Source organism: Dipodomys merriami, unplaced genomic scaffold (genome assembly GCF_024711535.1).
Source record: "Dipodomys merriami isolate MVZ:Mamm:240054 unplaced genomic scaffold, mDipMer1.0.p SCAF_21, whole genome shotgun sequence".
NCBI classification, from domain to species: Eukaryota; Metazoa; Chordata; class Mammalia; order Rodentia; family Heteromyidae; genus Dipodomys; species Dipodomys merriami.
The window spans coordinates 3213938-3221760 of record NW_027203493.1 but is presented as its reverse complement, the minus strand read 5'-3'; positions in this window follow the sequence as shown (position 1 = coordinate 3221760).

Sequence of the window (7823 nt, the reverse complement as noted above, 5' to 3'; positions counted from 1 at the left end):
GCACAATGAAGTCTTTTGATAGTAAGTGAAGAGAGACTGAAATGCAAAGCAGTGTGGTAATGAGGGGGCCTGCCTTACATTCCACTTCTGTCATCGCTTGGCCCGGAATGGCTGGAGGCAGCTGTAGTGTTGGAGTTTAGTCATGTGGAACGTGGTCTCCTCTTTGAAGCTGTCACAAGTTGACCATGTTTTCTCACTTCCTTCAGAAACCAATGATCTGGGAAACAAGACTCAATCCCGGAAGAGTTGAAGATAGGCAAACATGTAGATACCACACAAACACGAGGTCATTACTCCTAACATGACGCACATCACTTATTCATCCCATTCCCACTTCCAGCGATCACCTTATTTATCCATGCTGCTTGACAGCCGCCTTTCTTAGTCTAAAGAATTCATACTCAGGGTCCCTTGGACCCACTGCAATCAGATCTCACTCCCACTATTCTGCTACGACTGGTTCTTTTCAAGGTCCTTAATGGTCTCAGGGTGAATTCAGCTTACAAACCGACAACACTGGACACGGCTGAGAATATCAGCTTCTCCCAGAAACTTTGTTCGCTTGACACTGGCTGAGCATGGTTGTCTGGGCTAGTAGCTGCTGCTCCATGTCCCTTGGGAGCTCTGCTGGGTCTCCCAGACATCAGCGAAGAAGGCCTCAGGGTGCAGTTCTTGGGGACCCTCTCTTCCCTTCCTTGTGCTTCCCATCTGAGGTGCTCTCAAGTAGTTCCATGGCCTTCCATAGGATTGGTGAACCATTGATGTCTTTCAACTTGGATTTAGCTGAAGAAGAAATCTTGATGATATTCAAAACCCTAGCTGTTGGTTCCCTCTCAGCAAACCAGCCCTTCCCAAGTCCTAGGTTTAGTTTTCCTCATTTTACAGACTAAGAGGCATAGATCAGAGAGGTCCTATGTCTTATTTAAGGACCCACATCAAGCGAGTAGCAGAACCAGGTTCAACTTTGAAGATTCTGACTCTGGGCTTGGTGAAAGGTCTCATCCTGTACTCCGGGAGGGAGAGACTCTGTTAGAGATGACCCTGCCTCCTCCCGTGGTTTCTCTACTCCTTTCTAGCCACACGGCTCTTTGCTGCCCTCTTTTGCCTTCTACAATTATGGTCATAACCATGAGTGCCTTGCCCTCTGGCCGTCTGTAGGGTTCAAATTGAACCCTCTCTTCTTGGTATTTTATATCTCATGCCCTCTGATTGCAGGATGCTGAGTATGTAACAAGGAACAGAAATATTCTTATGGATTAATATTTAATGACAGCCGCTTTGATTGTGGGAATGTTAGAGCTTCAGTTGTCTGCTGACCATGGAATCTCATGGCTGACTCCCAAGGACTCCATAAGCAAGTGCTAATAAGTCTCTCAAAAAAGGAAACTGAAGTTCAGGGAGGGATTAGCAATAAGATCCACTTATGTCACACACTGATGAGGAACATGTATTACATGCCAGATACCAGGCTAGATGCTGAAATACAGTTAACTAAAGTCTCTGTATTCAACAGTCAGAGATTTGAATCCATATTTCTTCTGACTGCAGTGATTACTTTTGTTTTAATAAAATGGAACCACAAGGCTTATCTTCTTTCAGGACATTCTAATGGCTATTTTCTTGGTGAAGTTTTCCTGATTCTACCTTGCTTACCTCCCCTTTCAGACATAAAAGTGCACTTGAAGTCTTGGTTCTTGGAAGTCTAGTTAGTGAGTTTTTGTAATATGCAGTTTGCATATGGTTCGAGTGTGCCTGTAGGTTTGTGAAATTTCTCATGTTCTCTCCCCCTTTATTATGGAGAGCATGGAAACTTCACTAACTATGGTGTTTGAAAGTGGGGCTTGGGGGAGGGAGGTGATCAGGGTTAGATAAAGCCATCAAGTGAAGACCAGGCAGAAGGCCAGATCCCATAGAGAAATGCTTCCATTAAGAATTCAGGCATTTTCAAGGGCATTTGAAGGGCATATGGCCATGAGGTAGAAGAAGTGCAGAAGTGCATATCCTGGGAGAAGGGAACTTCTTCTCAATGGGCCCGTGAAAACGGGGGGAGTCTGGACAAGATGTGGGAAAGGATGGAGAAGGGATGGGCTCACATTCTCTGCTAAGCTACTCTAACAGAATTGTGTTTACATCTGGGTGTGTGGCTGGCTGGTGGGCTGCACTTTCTGCTTTTTCTGAACACATTTTTGTCTGAGGACTTGGTTAAATAGAAGAATGGGCAGGGCAGGGGGAAGGAAAGGATGATAACAAGCTGAAACAAAACATGGGATGTTGGAATATGAGGGCTTCTCATCTGATCCTCAGTTGTTTCAACGATCCTCCTTGGCTCTGGAAGTCACCTGCATGTCACCAAGGGACTAAGACCATCAAGTCCCTCTGGTCACAGGGTTAGCTTAGAGTCCCGTACCTGATCCTTTGGAGCCAATATGATGCCACTTTCCTTGGAGACCATTGAGAGCTAAGTGCTCTTTTCCAATGAGCTTATACGAGTGATGATGTGGCTTCAGAGTTGTCACTCTGCTACCAAGTGGAGGAGGCTTGTTGAGAGAGTAAAGCTAGAAGAGCTTTGGAAGACGAGGATGAAGAGGATGAGGAGGAAGAGAGGAAGGAAGAAGGAGAAGAAGAAGAAGTGAAAGAAGAAGAAGTGAAAGAAGAAGAAGAAGAAGAAGAAGAAGAAGAAGAAGAAGAAGAAGAAGAAGAAGAAGAAGAAGAAGAAGAAGAAGAAGAAGAAGAAGAAGAGAGAGCCTTGTTTACATATGTAGGACTCTGCCTTCTGTTGTACTAGGCTATACATGTGAACTCCTGATGAAGCAAACTGGAGTTGAACTTTCTGTTGTTCAACCAAGGTAGTCCAGAGCTATATGGTCTCATTTTATAGAAATAAAGAATGTGAGGATTAGAATAGGGGCAGTGATGTCCTCAATGGCACATGCACAGAGAGTGACACTCAGCACTCTCAGATTCTAGAGAACCTAGAAAACTAGTTATTAGTTTTTATAATATTGTAAAGGTGATGTATAGAGGGGTTATAGTTACATAAGTCAGGCATTCAGTACATTTCTTTTGAATTGTGTCACCCCTTCCCTCATTTAGTTATTTGGTTTTAAAGGTTGCTCCTGGTTGATATATATTTTTCTTTCTTTCTAATATATATATATATGTATATATATATATGTTTTAAGTGTTTTTCTTTATATGTATACATGTTCTTGTACTTATGGGAGTATCTGAAATTTCAGGTCAAACACTTATTATACAACTGAATTAACATGTTTAATTGCCTGAGAATATTATATCATGTGTGCATGCATATGCGCATGCACATACTCTCTCTCTCTCTCTCTCTCTCTCTTTCTCTCTCTCTCTCTCTGTGAGCTAAGCTTCACTCACCTGTGACCCTCTCTGCAGGTACCTATCTCTTAACTCCAACCTCACCATTTCCTAGCTGTAAAGATGTCACTAGATCTGCCTGTCCTGGCCTTCCCATGGCCAGTATTTGGTTTGATTCTTTCCTTCTTGCAGTGAATCCCACACACTAAGAGGACTCCTCTCCCTCTGTAGTGGTGCTTTTGCTTCTCCCTGTCCACAGTACATATTTATCCTCACAGGTGCCCCCAGTAGGATTTTCCACAGGTCTATCTGTGTATTGTTAAACATGTTGGGTGCAAAGCTATGAACAACACAGACAGGTCCTGGAATACACAGAATATACCAACATATTCCAGACAGAGAAACAGTAGAGCTATGCTCTATTCCTTGAGGCTGCTTGAGTGTATGTGGCCTGTATCCACAGAGAATGCTTTATTTATTGTGTGCAGGGTGAAGTTGCTGGAAGGGAAAGGAACTTCATTTCATGAGTGATAGTCATCTTTCTTTGTTTTTAATCCTTGGTGCCTGGTGGCTGGAGAGTCATTTCCTATTCCCTTTGTTTCTTCTGTCCTGTTGATCCTCGGAAGACCTCTGTACGTACTGAATCCTTTGGCTGTGTGCAGTGTGTACCAGGTGCATCCTAACAAACTTGGTACATGTTAGAAAGTTTTGAACAAGTGCCTCAAACATACCATTCCTTTAACTCCGTGCAGCCCTCTGAGGGTCTTTAGTCCTGTGTCTCAGGAATGGCATTTCTACAAAGAATTAACCCTCATGACTCTTACTCTTCGAGTTATGAATATTCAGAATCAGATTTGTATATGTCTTCATTTACATAACTTATATGACTATGGCAATGGGGCTTGAATCCAGGCCTGATACTAAGTATGCTACTACTAAGCGATATATACCCCAGCAGAGTAATATTTAATCTTGATCTCCTCTTATATGCTTAGCACTTCAATAAGGTACCAAAGATGGAGACAAAAGTCAAGGTATACAAAAGTGGAGTTCGTATTACTACTGAGCTGGTCTTCCTGTTTGGGCATCAGAATTTGTCCATGGTTGAGACTTTGTAACTTCAACAATTCTTAATGATAGTGAGAATATGGTGGAATAGGAAGTTTATGCTTCAATAATCTTCTTCCCTCCCAGAGCAGTGCTGGGTAAAATACAACAAGAAAGCTGGGTGCTGATGGCTCACTCCTGTAATCCTGGCTACTCAGGAGGCTGAGATCTGAGTATCGCGGTTCAAAGCCAGCCCGGGCAGGAAAGACTGTGAGACTCCTATCTCCAATAAAACACCAGAAAACCATAAGCAGCACTGTAGCTCAAGTGGAAGAGCTCTAGCCTTGAACTGAAGAGCTGAGGGACAATGCCCAGGCCCAGAGTTCAAGCCCTATGACCAACAAAAAACAACAAGAACAACAAGAAAACAGAAGACATGGCAAATATATTTGAAGATCTAGGTTGGCAGAGAAGCACAGTGATTGGGGCTGAGAGAGGCTCACAGCACTGGCAAGCAAGTCCAAAGCATTCCCTGGGAGATTGGCAAGCAGAGTGGGTTTCACAGGGTGAAGCCCAGGGCAAGGGTGGTGTTCATTTCTCATCCTTTGCTCTCCCTGAAAGAGACTACAAACAAACACTCTGCCAAATGCTGCAAGAGAAATGGTTCATGTTCATTCCAGGCTGAGAGAGAAGGATGAGACATAGCCTTGTGACCCGAGTTGAGTCACATGGGCTGACTCAGCCAGGATCTGCTGAGAGGACCATTCCTGTAATCGTGTTCACCAGACTGGGATTGGTACTTAGATTGAGCTACTTAAAGTTGCTCAACAGGATAATTGACTATGGAAGTAAAGATGGAGGGAAGGGAAGGTCTAAAGGGAAAGAAATTTCCCAGGACTCAAACAAAACCAAAACCAAAACCAAAACCCAGCCAAACGAAAACCCACAAAAGAAACAAAATCTCCCAAAGTGTGCCTTCCATGTTCCTCGTCATATGAAGGAGTAAACCAAGTAAAGGAAAGGGTGGAACACAGGAAACATGATTGTATCTCAAGGAGAGATGTGAAGGACAGCATGCACAGATCTAAGGATAATCAATAAATACCAAGCAGTCCAGACTGAGCAGCTTCAGGGATGGGGACCAACCCCAAAGTAGTTTTTGCATCTGTATTCCTCCACAGTGAGCTGACAGTATTGTAAAAACCAAAATCAGTCACTACTTTTACTGATAGTATTTATGGTAGAGACCAAATAAAAAGTGTGCCCTTTGGGGCTGGGAAAGTGGCTCAGTCGTAGAGTGCTTGCCTTGGATACATGAGGTGCTGGGTTCAATTCCTCAGCACCACATAAGCAGAAAAAGCCAGAAGTGGCACTGTGGGTCAAGTGGCAGAGCACTAGCCTTGAGCTGAAGAGCTGAGGGACAGTGTCTAGGCCCAGAGTTGAAGGTCCCATGTCTGACCAAAAAAAAAAAAAAAAAAAAAAAGAAAAGAAAAAAAGGTGTGCATTAATATGAATGACTATATGGTGTTTCTTTTTATCAGCAACATAAGTGCCTTCTAATCTCTGCAAACTCCAATGTAGAAGAAAACATTGATTTCTCAAATAAGAGAAATCTTCATCCACATAACTATACACTCATATAGACATATATGCACACAAATATAATGTACATATATGCCTATATGTGCATGCAAGGACTCTGGAAGGATATATAATGATCAATGTTTGCATTTTTGTTTTTTTTTAATTTTGAACTATGCATTTCCAATTCAAAATAAAGTAAGACTAGGCACCAGTGGCTCACACCTGTAATCCTAACTCAGGAGGCTGAGATATGAGAATCTATGATCATAGTTTGATTCTCCAGTCAGGCAGGAAAGTCTATGAGACTCTTATCTCCAATTAACCACTGAAAAGCTAGAAGTGGAGCTGTGGCTCAAGTGATAGAGTGCTAGCCTTGAGCAAAAGAAGATTAGAGACAGTGCCCAGGCCCTGAGTTCAGTCCCAGGACTGGGACAAAAGAATAAGAAAAGGAAAAAGAAAAAATAAAACAAAACAAAATCTTAAGCTGGGTACTGGTGGCTCATGCCTGGAATCCTGGCTACTCAGGAGGTTGAGATCTGAGGATCTAGGTTCAAAGAAGCCCATGTAGAAAACTCCATGAGACTCTTATCTCCAATTAACAACAAGAAAACTGGAAGTGGCACTGTGGCTCAAGTGGTGGAGCGCTCGCCTTGAGCTGAAGAGCTCAGGGACATTGCTCAGGCCCAGAGTTCAAGCCCCACAACCGACAAAAAACAAAAAACAAAAACAAAACAAAACTTAAGATGTAAACAGAGAAGTGAAAAATTACTAAATGTATCTGTCCCCACTCTAAAAAGAAACAATGAAATTCCATGTTCTTAATGCAACTATCATACTATAACATTCTAATAAGTAAACATTGACAGAATGATAATAAGTCCACAAGACCATAATAGCAGATCAATACAATGCAGAAACAAATTAGTAAGGCTATAGCAGCTTTGAATGATAAATGTAACAAGTCGAAGGTAGGCAAATACAGTTATAATATGCAAAGTACAAATGTGAAAGCAGAACCAGGACATTTGAGGGAACGGGTGGGGTTAGGATAGATGTGGGGGGAATGATAGAAGGGGTGACAATAGCCAAGATACATTGCACTGCTGGGTACTGATGATTCATGCCATCAGCATGAAATCTTAGGATCATGGTTCAAAGCTAGCCTGAAAAGTTCGTGAGCCTCATCTCCAATTAAGAAGATAAAGGCTAGAAGTGGAGCTGTGGCTCAAGTGGTAGAGCTCCAACCTTGCATGAAATAGCCAAGTGAGAACATGAGGTCCTGAGTTTAATCTCCAGTCCTGGCATGAAAAGAAAAAAAAATACATTGAACTCATAAGCTGACATGTTGCATGGAAAACCCTTGATGTAATCATTGAAAGATAATACAATATATTTGTATTAAAAATTGGCAAATATTTGCAAATAGAAATCTAAAAACTTTGCACACACATATTTTTTGAATATAGATAGAAACAATCAAAGTTGAACCATTTAGAGCATATATTAGAACACACATTGCTAGACCCCCTTCCCAGACTTCCTGCTCTTGGATCTTGAAGGTTCTCCAAAGGCTCATGTGTTAAGGGTTTGGTCTCGTAAGGGGAGTGGTGAAACTTTAGCCCTAGTAGCCCATCTTAAGTTCCCAAAATAGATGGTCAAGATTCAAGACTAGTCTTAGAGATTTGTGTGCTCTGAATTCTGTGCCACATTGCCCGAATCTCTAAAATACCCTAATATCTAATCAGGAGGCAGAGATTCATTTGAGTCCAGTTCAGGCAAAACAGCAAGACCTCATCTCAACCAACAAGCTGGACATACTATGATTCATGACTTTAATACCAGTGATGTGAGAAGTATAGGTA